The sequence below is a fragment of the Diabrotica virgifera genome, chromosome 7, assembly GCF_917563875.1.
Source record: "Diabrotica virgifera virgifera chromosome 7, PGI_DIABVI_V3a".
NCBI lineage: Eukaryota > Metazoa > Arthropoda > Insecta > Coleoptera > Chrysomelidae > Diabrotica > Diabrotica virgifera.
This window is the reverse complement of record NC_065449.1, coordinates 142,199,003-142,213,628: the sequence shown is the minus strand read 5'-3', so window position 1 is coordinate 142,213,628 and position 14,626 is coordinate 142,199,003. Positions and strand designations below refer to the sequence as shown.

Here is a 14,626-nt window from a genome sequence, read left to right as displayed (position 1 = left end):
CTCGCTATGTCTGTGCCAGGTCTCCTTAGTGTGTGCTCCATCCAACTCCATTTCCTTTTGCATATTATCTTAGATATACATAGGTTTCTGGTTAGATCTTGTCCATAGCTCTTGGTTTGATATACGGTTTGGCCAGTAAATGTTAAGAATCTTCCTTAGGCATTTATTTATGAATACCTGCATCTGTCCAATACATTTTCTTGACACTTTCCAAGTTTCTGCTCCATATAGTAATACAGTCTTCACGTTGCTGTTGAATAGTCTTTCGGTTTTAATTGTCATCTGATGTGAAGACCACATTTTCCTTAGCATATTGAATGCGTTTGTAGCGTAGACGCCAGTATTGTACTATTTATTTCTGTACTAATAGTCCAAGTAATGAAGCTTAAAATAGGACAAAACCTCGCAATTTTTACAGAATGGATCGATTTGCTTGAAAATTTGAGAATAAGTATAGTGGATAGTCCAAGGATCAAAATCTATATGATGCCAAAAGGCGCTTTTACCATGGGGGTGGTTGCCACCCCATGTCGGGGGTGAAAATTTTTTATTATATTTTAACCACAAAAGTTGGTAAAAACATTCATTCTAAGCAAAAAATGTTCTATACATTTTTTTGATAAAATTAATAGTTTTCTATTTATTCGCTATCGAAAATGTTAGTTTTATATTAAAAAAATTAATGTTTTTAATCAGTTTTCTGCAATTAACTCAAAAAGTTTTTGTTTTATCAAAACAACTTTGGTTAACAAAAATGTATCTACCTTTTGAAAAAATCAACAAAACCGTTTTTTTAAATTTTCTTTAAGACCAATAGTAATCGAGCTATACTTTATTATATGTTAGGTCTTCTTCGGCAAATGCTAAATATTGTAGTTTCAAAGTCAAAAGACGGGAAAACTATGCATTTTTCGAGGATCACTTGTTTAAACTAATTTGAAGTATTTAAAAAGGTCTATCTTCAGAAATAAAAAAGTATTTAGCTCAAAAATTAGATGGCTTATAATGAAAAGAATGTCAGACCCTATATTTTTCAGCGAAAAAGTGATCGAAAGCAAACCCCTAATCACCACCCTGATTAAAATTAGTCATTGACCTTATTGCGTCTTCTTTACTTATGTATTATTAATAGGTTCTAGAAGTTTAACTGGTTTAGAATGATTAGTTAAAAAAAATGGAGTCAAAAGCAAATATCGAATTTTTGAAGTTTGGTAAAATATTCCCTTTTCTTCAGAATAGAAAGATTATCATCAGAGATACAAAAAAATATTTAAATATAAAATTGTAGCTTATTTAATTCTCAAGAACATGGTTTTCAAAAATTTTCTCTACGGTAAAAATTAAGTGAGCTATTGACAATTAAAACTTGTAATAACATGCAAAAATCACCTTTACCAACCCTTTCAAAGTCACCACTTTTTGCGACTGAGTATTTTAAAAGGATTTGGTATTAACACTCTTATAGATCTTGTAAAAACCTACAAAATTATTTTTTAATAAATTTTCTAAGATAAAAATTAAAAAGGTTACGGTTAAAAAATCAATATATTTTTTTCAAAAAAAAAAGAAATCCAATTGGAAGCATAATAATGTAAGGTAGCTTTGCTTTTAGTCATTGGCCTTATTAATTCTTCTTTATTTATGTATTATTAATATATTTTAAAAGTTTGACTGGTTTAGAATGATTAGTTTTTAAAAAACTAATGTTAAAAGCGAATAACGACTTTTTGCAGTTTGGTAAAAAATGCATTTTTTTTCAAAATAGAAAGATTAGCATCAGATATACGAAAAAATGTTTTCATATGAAATTGTGGGTTATTTAATTCCCAAGAACTTGGTTTGAAAAAATTTTTTCTACGGCAAAAATTGAGTGAATGGTAAATGAGTATATATCGAAAAACATTGATTTTTTCTATATAAAACTAACATTTTCGATAGCGAATAAATCGAAAAGTATTAATTTTATCAAAAAAATGTATAGAACATTTTTTGCTTAGAATTAATGTTTTTATCAACTTTCGCAGTCAAAATATAATAAAAAATTTCCACCCTTAAAATGGGGTGGCTACCAACCCCATGGTGAAAGCGCCTTTCGGCATCATATAGATTTTGATCCTTGAACTATCCACTACTTATTCTCAAATATTCAAGCAAATCGATCCATTCTGTAAAAATTGCGAGGTGAAATGCTTCGGTTCCTGGACTATAAGACAAATCACAGAAAAGGCCATCGAGTACAATAAACCAGCATATCTATGTTTTACCTGACAAAGGCTTTCGATCGCATCCAAGTCGAAGACGTCTTACACTTACTGTATAGAAGATACATGCCAATCAATATTATACGAACCATCGAAAACATCTATTTCCATAATCGAATACAGGCAAAGATAAATGGAAAACTAACACAGTTTATACCAGTACAAAGCCGAGTTAGACAAGGTAACCCGTTAAGCCCACTGCTCTTTACTGTATCTAATAATGGACGAAATAATAGAAGCAGTATTTAAAGATCATGGTTACAGAATGGGGAACAAAAAACTCCAAATATTAGGTTATGCAAACGACGCCGCATTAATCGCCAAGACAGAAGACAATCTCCAGATTAACACACATCTTCAATACAACAGCCAAGAAATACAATATCAATATATGATAATATCAGCAGAAAAAACACATGTATGACATCTAAATACCCACTACGAGGTAAAATCGAAATTGATGGGAAAATATTAAAGCAGGAAGCAAGGTTTAGATATCTGGGAATAGATATACCCAGTTACGGAGATGTTGAAGAGGAAGTACTACAACAAAGCTTAAAAGCAAGTAAAGCGCTGGGATCTCTTAATCTCTTCCAATCTGGAAGAACGAACACCTAAGACAAGACACAAAAGCAAGAATCTATAAAGCAGCATTTCGACCTATATTGACATACACGGCAGAAACAAGACCTGACACATCTAAAACGAGACGACTACTAGAAACAACCGAGATGAAAATACTTCGACGAATATCAGGGAAAAGTCTATTGGATAGAGAGAGATGCGAAAACATAAGAAGATCATGCAATGTAGAAGACATACCTAAATGGATGAGTGACAAAACGGAAACTGGAGTGGAACGAACACATTAGTAGAATGGCAGAGGATAGGATAGTACGAATAGCACGAGATAAGTCACCAAATGGATGAAGAGGTATTTGCAGACTAAGAAAAAGATGGTGCGATAATTTAAACAATTTAGGAGGCTAATATTGAAGAAGAAACAGTCTTTAAAGCCTACCTACAAGAAGGAAGACTCCTCTTGCTACGACGCGTCGAATAATATATCGCTTGTACTATCCCGGAGAATTTAAAACCGTATTTCCGAATGCATTTTTAAAACTGGAAGTCCTTTGCCAAATATCTCACCTTTAGTACCATCCTTGGATTATAAGCTTTCATCCGACACCTCATTTGTCATTCTATCTGGTTTAATGACTGAGGAGTTGTGTTTTACGGACAGACGGACGTATATAATTCAACGCTTTCACATTTTTTTCAAAACTGAGTGAAAACAATATTTCTTTAGAAATCCATAAATATATTCGCTAATAATGAAACTAATTTGCAGTGGTTATAGCCAACCTTCATTAGTGGAGTAGGCATTAGAAGAAGAAGAAGACCAATGAAGATAAAGTAGAGCCCATTGTTAGACTAAAATTTTGTTTATATAGAAAAAATTATTTAGTTGAAAATCGTAGGTACATAAGGTGCGATCGCGGGTACAGTTGACAAATTGTCGCCGACAATTTCTAACCTCATTTAATATAAATAATATCGTTAATAGATAAATAAACAAGGTATATTTACTTTTAATTAATATTAATAACTAATTATTAAATTATAATAGGTAAATATACCTTGTATATTTATCTATTAACGATATTATTTATATAATTTTAAAGTGCGCATGCGTTTTGCTGCTAATTTGTCGCCGACAGGCACCCGCGAACGCACTTATTATCTCAATGAATCCATTAAAGCTGATACGTTTAGTCTTCAGAACAACAGTAATAATTATTTATGAAACTATCGATAAATTGTCAAGAGCTTCGTAAACGTTAATTGTAGAAAAGTATTCCTTATTTCGAAAAATCTATTTCAAATTTGTCCTATTTATTTTCGAGCAGTGTATCAAAAATAATGTTGAGCAGTATAACACACGCTGTTATGCGCTTGCGTCCGGCTGCAAGGTCTCGATGCGCAGTGGGAAAAATGGAACATTTTTTCATAACGTACTTCACGGCAAGTGACTATACTGATTGTTGTATAAACCTATATACTGTGGCTGTACTCGACATACAGCTCATAGGAAACCATATGAACCAGTAGGTCTGTCGCTGCGGTCTGCGATTTGCAGTTGGCGGTCGTGTTCGGAATCGTAGTGTCGTCGATCGCAAAGTGATAGCACGTATTTTTGCTGGTTCCAAATGAGTTTTTTATTTAAACGATAGTAACTTCTGAATACATCTTCATTGGCCATTAGATGATTTTTAATGAGTATTGAATAAAATCAATGGGAAAATCCCAATAGTTGGCTGTATACCATAGTTTAAAAAAACCTATACAGAAGTAAAAACTTCAAATTGTATTTTGGTATAAAATCGTTTATTTAAAAACTATCTAAAAGTCATCCACATGGATTGCAAAACGTTTTCGTTCTGAACAGAACATCTTCAGTGCCTGGAATGAAGTATTTCCACGTTAGATTAAGGCAAAAAGGTTAAAATTGTGACTGTTAATGAGAAAAATATGTGGAGAATACTTACATTCCGCAAAGTAGTTGTAACTAGCACACCAATGAAGGTGGTAACTTCATAATATATGGCTTACATTATAACTTTTGATAAAATATTGTGACTACAAGTCGATACTACAAGATTAAATTATGTATGTGCCTAAAGAGCAACATGCTTCCCTGCTCGAAAAAACTAGGTAAAAACTAGGAAGAAACTAGTATTGAATAACTCCCTTCAAATCGTCTATTTTTAAATAGAGACGTTTCTTTTTCTTTTAGAATGCAAAATCAAAAGATGACGTCGTCTTCTTCTTCCATCAAAAGATATATAATTAACTCATTGTCGTTCAGTACGTCTGACATCTTACTTACACGACTTTTACCTACTATAATGTGCTTAATTATGATTTCGCATCGCGCAATGCTGTTGTCGCTCATAGGTGCAGCTCTGTTGAGAATTGATCTGACCGCAGACGACAGTGTCGCTTCGATCTGTGGTTTGCGGTCTGCAGTCACTTTCTTAATCATACCTTAAGTCGACTGTATTCAATAATAAATATATAATTGCGAGGCTACAGTTATTCTCGGTAGACATCATGACGCCAATTTGAGTATGAAAAAAAAACATACAACAAATAATGTGACGGTAATAAAATAAAATCATGATTTTCGGCTATTTCTCTTCATGTATCTGTCTCTTCATGTATCTATCTAACAATTACTCTCGCCTACATTTCCTTGGTTTAAGTTTGAGTAGTTTTATGCCCCTGTAGTTTATGCATTATGATATATCACCTTTGTTTTTGTAAACAGGTACATATTGTTAACTAATAGACCTTGTCCATTCGTCTAACTTCCATAATTGTATTAAATAAACTTGTTAGATTAGCCACTTATTCTGGTCTCTCATAATAGCTCAGTAAATGAACGTGAAATAAGAGGATACCGTGTAATTTTCAGTGTCACCACCAAATTGCATGACAATTTGGATTTAGGATCTGCTTACTCTCCACTTCAAAATTGGGCTTGTACCGTTGGCTGCTTTTATATTAGGGGGGTGAAAAGTCACCCCTTCCCGGTGGTGAAAAAACATACACGCTTAACACGTTCGTTAAGTATGTCGCTCATCAGCGACATTCGGTTTCCCTCTCCAGTGCCGATGTCGCCGATGAGCGGCATGTGTTACTTACATTACATTACATTACATTATAAAAATTATTTCAGATTCTGGGAGAAGTATGTACTTAAAAAATATATGTACAGAAGCAGAGAACGTGTTAAAATAAGTCCGGAAATTGATAAATTGACTAATTCTAAGCAACTTTTGTTCTATAGAGTTTTTTTAACAACGCACGTCAATACTTTTCGAGTTATTTGCGAGTGAAAATCTTTATTTTTCAATGACAAAAACCAGGTTTTCAGGCGGTTTTTCGTAAATAACTCGAAAAGTTGGTGAGTACTTTATCGAAAAACATATTCTGAACAAAAATGTAGCTTATAAAAAAACAAAAAATGGTGTATTCACAAAATCTATAGCTCCAGAAAAAGTAAAGTTGTAGCTCAAGAAAAATACGTTTTTATTCATCAATCCCAAATCGAATATTTCAACGTGAAATAACCAAAAAATTGAGCACTTTTCGGGGAAAACTCATTTAAAGCTTTATTTTTTTTAAGCTCGTCCTCCTCCTAAGTACCTTCTCTATTGAGGTTAGCTATCAATATGGCAAATTTCTCTCTGTTCTGGGCTTGATGAATAAAGTCATTCCCTGTTGTGTGGGTCCAATCTCTGATGTTTGGGAGCCAGGATTTTTTCTTTCTTCCTATACCCCTTTTACCTTCGATTTTGCCTTCTAACATTACCTGGAGCTGCTCAAATACCCTAAGTATGGCGCATTGTCCTAGATATGACGTCTTTCTAATTTTGATTGTATTGACCAGATGAGCACGTGTGTTCATTATTTCCAGTACTTCTTCATTCGTAGTTTTGCTGGTCCAGCTTATTCGGCGGTACATCCACAATTCGAATGAATTCAGTTTGTTGACGTCATACTGTTTTAATGTCCAGGTCTCACAGCCATATAGTAATGGAGACCACACATAACACTTTAGTGTTCTCAATCTTATTGTGACTGATAGCTTGGGGTTGGAGCATTTTACGCATGTTCATAAAACCAGACCTTGCTATTTCAGTGCGTCTTCTAATTATTTCTTTTGAGTGGTCTATCTGTCTATTTAGCTCTCTGCCCAGGTATACAAAGCTTTGGGAACTATAAAGGATGATACCATTTATTTGTATGTTGGGTGTAATTTGTTCATGGAGGTTCTTGTGGAATACCATGATTTTGGCTTTGAAAAGGTTAATGTCCAAGCTCAGCCTGTGACTTTCTTCTGATAATATGTTCATCAATATTTTTAGTTGGTCTTCTGTTTACGCTAATACTACGATGTCATCGACATATCTTATTGTTAATGATGATTCCATTGACTCTGGCACCTTCAGGGCGATCTTCAAGAGAAGCTCTGATGATATGATCGGCATAGAAAAATTAAATAGTAGGAGGGGACAAAATGCACCCTTGACGCACTCCTCGTGACATGTTTACGTAATTGGTGTTTCCATTGTCTGTTCGAACGCATCCTGTGTGGTTCCAGTATGTATTGCTTATGATAGCTATGTCGTGTCTGTCCAACCCTACTTCTTTTAGCACCTCAATCAATTTTTCGTGTCTGATGCGGTCAAAGGCCTTTCTATAATCAACAAAGCACACATACAGCCGTTTTTGAACCGTTTTTGTTTAAGCTAGGTAAGTAAAAAGCTCTAGCTAAAGTAAAAAGCTTTATTTTTCTTTTTCATAAAAAGGTTTCTAGCATCAAAAGTAGGTAAGTTAAGCTCAAAATGAAGTTGGTCCCTTTTTTGGTAAAAAACACCCGGGGAAATCACCCCCTAATTAGCATCTCAAAAGAAATTAATCGTTACCGCTTCAAAAGTTGCTTTACTTATGTATTATTTATATGATCTGTAAGTTTCATCGGTTCAAAGTGATACCAAAAATTTCAGAGAGTGAAAAAATGTAGGTTTTGTTTTTTTGAATAGTTTGTATTTTTTTATTTACTGTAAGACAAAAATTGGTGAAGATATGGCTGTTCAAAATTTGAATACACTCGTGATTAGTGACTCGTTTAAGCCCTTTCAAAAATAAGCACTTTGAACCGATAAAACTTATAAATCATATATGTATAAATAATACATATAAAGTAAATTAACTTGTGAAGCGGTAATGATTAATTTCATTTGGGATACTAATTAGGGGGGATTTTTACGATTTTGATTATCAAAAAATGGAATTAACTTTATTTTGAGCGTAACTTGCTTAGTTTTGATGCTATAAACTTTTTTAAATAACAAAAATAAAGCCTTTTTACATTTAAGCATTAAACAAAAAGTTGTTATGAGTTTTCCCCAAAAAGTGCTTCATTGTTTGGTACATTTCACGTTGAAATATTCAATTTGGAATTTGACGAATAAGAACCTACTTTTCAATATCTACAGCTCTGCTTCTATTGGGTCTACAGACTTCATACACACTCCGTTTTATAAGCTATATTTTTGTTAAAAATTTTTTGTTCCATAAAATACTTACTTTTTGTGTTATTTACGAAAAACAATCTAAAAACGGTTTTTTGTTGAAAAATGTGTACATATATGCACTTGCAAATAACTCGAAAAGTATTGACTTAGTCAAAAAACTCGATAGCAGTTTATCCACTTCCGGACTTATTTTATTTTGAACGTATATTTGTTCACCCCCCTACTAGCCCCAGGGCAAAAGCAAACATCGGCACAATATCCCTTTTTTTTCTTAAATATGTTAGCTATGTGCATTCCAAATTTCATGCCAATCCAAGCGGTTCTTTAAAATTCGGAAGTATATTGCAATATTTTACCGTGAGTGAATGTACTATGTAACAATAACCTCAATATTTAATTTTTGAGAAAACTTAAACTTGACTCCATTTTGGCGGCAATATCTTGTCTTTATTAATCTTGTGGAAATCTAAAAGCCAAATCTTTTTACGTAAAAATGTATTGTCATTCATTACAATCAACAACTGTGGACTGTGGCTAATCTCATATAAACACGATATTTAACTTAGATATATGCCACAAGAAAACATCTTCAGAACCTTATTAATCTAATATAAATCGGCGATATAAGATTCACCGAACAATTTATGCTCGATACGTTTAGATTTGAAAACGGTAACTTTCCATTAATATCCGAGATGCGTCGATAAAAAAACGTCGAATTAAGTAAACTGACTGGCGCTGAAAAAACAAACACCATCCCACATTTAGATCGGTGCACTATTAAGCTCGACCTCCATAAAGTTGCATAAACACGGACTTTTTAACACTCTTTAAAAATAACCCCCGGCCAAGTCTTGTATCCTATCAAAAAACGTTAAAAAACGAAGTATGTACTAGTAGATACAATGTGAGTAAAATGTATGGAATCCTGGAATTATTTCAGAAGTGGCTAAAAGAATAATTATAAAATTTCAATTAAGGTGTTGCGTATTTGATCGGCCTCCATGTGGTATATATTCATTGTTATCCCTATTGTTAGATCATCTGTTTTTCAGATAACTTTCTATTTTCAAATGCATTGTGTCGTATATTTTACGATTTTTAAATTACCTAATTTTACATTTGGCTGTAGATTTTAAAGTCTATTAATACGGTGGGACGTCACCAGGAGGGAAATTTAAGAACCAAATTGACCACATTCTCATTAAAAAGAACTGGAAAATTCCTTACAAGATGTGAGAGCAATGAGAGGAGCCGACTGTGCATCAGACCACGAATTAGTGAGAGCAAAAATAAAAAATTAACCTCAAAGCTAATTATAAATCAAACAAAAAACATAGAAAATTCAATACAAATAAATTAAGAGACTCTAGCATAATAAACAAATAACAAAAGAAACGTTTGAGAGGCATTTGGGAAACTTGGAACAAGTATAGTATAGTTGATTCAAAAGATGGCATAACCCAGACATCCAAAGTGAAAGTTATCCTTCTACACCAAATTGTTCTATATGGTCCAAACAATGTCCAGAAAAAAGTCACACCATTTTGAGCGTCGGGTTTGGGGGGGGGGGAGAGGGGGGAGAAATCGGTAAATTTGTAGTTTTTTAAGTTTTTCGCCAATATTTCTAAAACTATGCGGTTTAGCATGAACAACTCTCTATACAAAATTGTTCTACATTAAATTTGAAATAAAAAAGGCCCTATGCATAATCTTTCTAAAATGACTGGTTCCAAAGTTACGGAGGTAGTATAGTATAACTGGTCCAAAAACAGGCCTAACCCAAACATCCAAAGTAAAAGTTTTCCTCCAATACCAAAATGTTCTATTAGACCAGGGCGCATCTGTAAAAATATTAGTACATTTGGACGTTGAGAGGTGACTCAAATTTTTTTGCAGAAATTGCTTGAAAATAAATCAAATAATAATATTTGAGTTATCCTCCCTCTCAAAAAGGTGCGGAACATTGTTTAAATAATCAAAATGTCAAAAAATTAAGGAAAAATTCGATTTTTTTCTTGGTTTTTTGATTATAACTTTAAAAGTATTCATTTCCGAGAAAAGTTGTACAGAGATAAAAGTTGCGTAATTAAATTTCCTACAATATAGAATTGGTTAAAAATTTAAAAAATAGTCAACCTTGTTGGAAAATAGCAAAAATTGTGAAAAAAACATACAAAAACAAGTATTCGCATTTTACGTTTTTCAACCATTTATGCTAGACTTAGGACCTTCATATTTCACCCTGAAAAATTTTATGATACAGTAAAATAATATTGTAAATTTCATTAAGATCGGTTCGATAGATTTTGCAATTTTTTCAAAATGTTACAGGACTGAAAATAAAGCAGATAGCAAGTTGAAAATTTTTTTGCATATAGAAGTGTACTGTACCTGTCATTTGCAATTTCGCAAAATTAAAATCGCTTAACACCACGGCGTCAGGAATTTTTTTAAATAAACATTAATTATTGGTGCTACGCGCAGGACAGCGGATAGGTTGCTCTGATTGGGCATTCCAATGACCTTTGATAATATTTGATAAATTTTAATTTTTATGACATTTCGATATAAATAAATAAATTTGTTTATTGCAAAATAAAAACACATACTCTATCCTTTGAAATAACACTTTTATTAGCAAAAACTTTCTTTGTTCATATATTTTAATTTAAATAATAAAAGTTTATTATTTTTAAACATATGCAATTGTTTAAACAATATTTCACAAACAATAATAAAATTAGTTTGATTTTTGGGGAATTAAAAAATTAAAATACAACAAAATATAGAGTAAGAAAATAATATATTAGATAAAGATTGGAAGAAATTTTGGTGGAAATCAACCTGTGTGAATCGAACACCGCTGTCCTGCACGTAGCACCAAAAATTATTGTTTATTTCAAAAATTTTCTGACGCCGTGGTAATTAATCGATTTTAATTTTGATAATTTGCAAATGAAAGGTACAGTACACTTCTATAAGCAAAACAAAATTCAACTTGCTATCTGCTTTATTTTCAGTCCTGTAACATTTTGAATAAATGAATTTTTTTTGCGAAAGCTGTATTGCAAAATTTATTTTGCAAAATCTATTGAACCGATCTTAATGAAATTTACAGTATTATATTACTGTATCATAAAGTTTTTCTGGGTGAAATATGAAGGTCCTAAGTGTAGCATAAATGGTTGAAAAACGTAAAATGCGAATACTTGTTTTTGTATGGTTTTTTCGCAATTATTGCTATTTTGCAAGTAGGGTGACTATTTTTTAAATTGTTAACCAATTTTATTTTGTAGTAAATTGAATTACGCAACTTTTATGTCAGTACAACTTCTCTCGGAAATGAATACTGTTAAAGTTATAATCAAAATACGAAGAAAAAAATCGAATTCTTCCTTCAATTCTTGACATTTTGATTATTTAAACAATGTTCCGGACCTTTTGGAGAGGGAGGATAACTCAAATATTATTATTTGATTTATTTTCAAGCAATTTCCGCAAAAAAATTTGAGTCACCTCTCAACGTCCATCTCAAAACAGATCCGCCCTGGACTATATATGGTCCACATATTGTTCAGTAAAAAGTTACACCATTTTGAGCGTCCGGTTTGGGAGGGAGATGGGAGAGAAGCCGGTAAATTAGTAGTCTTTTTACGTTTTTCGTCAATATTTCTAAAACTATGCTTTAGCGTAAACAATGTTATATACAAAAATGTTCTACATGAAATTTAAAACAAAAAATGTTCTATACATAATTGTTATAAAATCAACGGTTCCAGAGTTACGGAGGGTGAAAATCGATGTTTTCGATACTTTTTATATTTTTTTGGACAATATTTATGATACAACTATACCAGAAACCCAGACATCCAAAGTGAAAGTTATCCTCCAACACCAAATTGTTCTATATGGTCCACATAATGTTCAGAAAAAAGTCACACTATTTTGAGCGTCGGGTTTGGGGAGGAGAGGGGGGAGAAATCGGTAAATATAAAAAGTATCGAAAACCTCCACTTTTCACCCTCCGTAACTCTGGAACCGTTGATTTTATAACAATTATGTATAAAACCTTTTTTGTTTTAAATTTTATGTTGAACATTTTTCTATAGAACATTCTTTACGCTAAAGCATAGTTTAAGAAATATTGACGAAAAACGTAAAAAAACTACTAATTTACCTACTTCTCCCCCATCTCCCCCCCAAACCGGACGCTCAAAATGGTGTAACTTTTTACTGAACAATATGTGGACCATATAGAAGAATTTGGTGTTGAAGGAAAACTTTTACTTTGGTTGTCTGGGTTAGGCCTTTTTTTGGACCAATTATACTATACCACCTCCGTAACTTTGGAACCGTTCATTTTAGAAGGGCTATGCATAGGGCCTTTTTTATTTCAAATGTAATGTAGAACAATTTTGTGTAGAGGGTTGTTCATGCTAAACCGCTTAGTTTTAGAAATATTGACGAAAAACGTAAAAAACTACGAATTTGCAGATTTCTCCCCCCTCTCCCCCCCAAACCCGACGCTCAAAATGGTGTGACTTTTTTCTTAACATTATGTGGACCATATAGAACAATTTGGTGTTGGAGGATAACTTTCACTTTGGATGTCTGGGTTTGGGTCTAACTATACCATACTAGTAGGAAAATCTAGCATTGAAGGTTTAATATGGGGAATATATCAAAACGCGTACATGGAAGCAGGGAAAGAAAAATTAGGGTATAAGGAAAAAGCTGATTAACCATGGATAACGCTGGACACTAAAACAAAAATCAAGGAAAGGAGAGCAATCAAAACCGAATTGATCAGAACAACAAACCCAATAAAACAAAAACGAATGCAGGGAAAATACACAGAAAAAAATAAAGGAGTTAAAAAACAAGCCAGAACAGATAAAAGGCTGTATATGGAACAAATGGCAGAGAAAGCAGAAAAAGCAGCGAGAATACATGACACAAAGACACTTTACTCAATAACTTAGAAATTAAAGGGGGTAAGAACAAGCAAAGAACGAAACTAATGGGAAAAGAAGGAGAAACACTCATAACTCAAAAAGAAATCGCACAAAGATGGACACAATTCTTCGCAGAACTCTATAAAGAAGGAATTGAATTACAAATACAAATGGAAGAAACAGGGAGAAACGAAACATTAAACATTAGAAAAGATGAATTTACGAAGGACGAAATAAGGTATGCTATAAACCTTTTAAAAAACGACAAAGCAGCTGGTGTTGATGGAATTCCCGCAGAACTGATAAAATCACACTTAAACTTCTCAGTGGGTATGTACTACTTACTATTTAAAAAAACTTGGATCGAGGAAAAGATACCAAAAGATTGGGGTAAAGGAGTTATAATAAAGCTACCAAAGAAAATAAATCTCACACTATGCGAAAACTGGAGACCAATCACTCTTCTCAGTGTAGCTACCAAAATAATGGCCAGGATAATATTAGAGAGAATTAAAGGTCCCATAAATGAAAAACTAAGAATTAACCAAATAGGATTCAGACTGAACAGTTCCTGTATTGACCATATAAATACCATAAGAATCATCCCGGAACAATCAGCGGAAATGAATCAGGAAGTTTATACCAACTTTGTAGACTTCGAAAAAGCTTTTGATTCAATAAATCGTAATATGATGTGGAGGATATTAAAACTCTATGGAATATCAGACAAATATATAAGAGTAATAAGGCTCTTCTACGACGAATGTTTTGCTAGATAGCCCGGTCAAAGAACAATCTGACCCCAAAAAAAAATAAAGGAAGGATGAAAATTTGGGAATGGGTAGTTGAAATTGTCTAATATTATATAAGAAAAAGTTTACAATTCTACATCCCCTCCATTTTACAAAAATGGAGACGAATACCCCCCTCTCGAAGATGAAAAAAAATATATTCAAAATAAGACCGGAATTGGATAAAATGACTAATTCTAAACAACTTTTCTTCTGTAGAGTTTTTTCACTTTTTTCACAAAATATTCTTAGCAAAAATATAGCCCATAAAAAATTAAAATAAATGGTGTATACATGAGGTCTGTAGACCCAGTAGAAGCAGATGCAGCTAATGAAATGTAGGTTCTTCTTCGTCAAATTCCAAATCGAATATTTCAATGTGAAATAACCAAAAAACGGAGCCCTTTTCGGGGAAAATTCATTACAACTTTTTTAAAGTCTTTAAAAAAAGGTTTATTTTTGTTTTTTAAAAAAACTTGTAATATTAAAAGGAAGTGAATTACGCTCAA

The 14,626-nt window shown here is 32.7% G+C and overlaps 1 protein-coding gene across 2 annotated transcripts in view; it reads right to left on the bottom strand.

Annotated features, from left to right (window-relative positions):
- LOC114331285 (E3 ubiquitin-protein ligase HECW2) overlaps positions 1 to 14,626 on the bottom strand; it is a 955,949-nt gene that overhangs the window by 874,515 nt on the left and 66,808 nt on the right. The gene's annotated exons all lie outside the window — the stretch shown is intronic.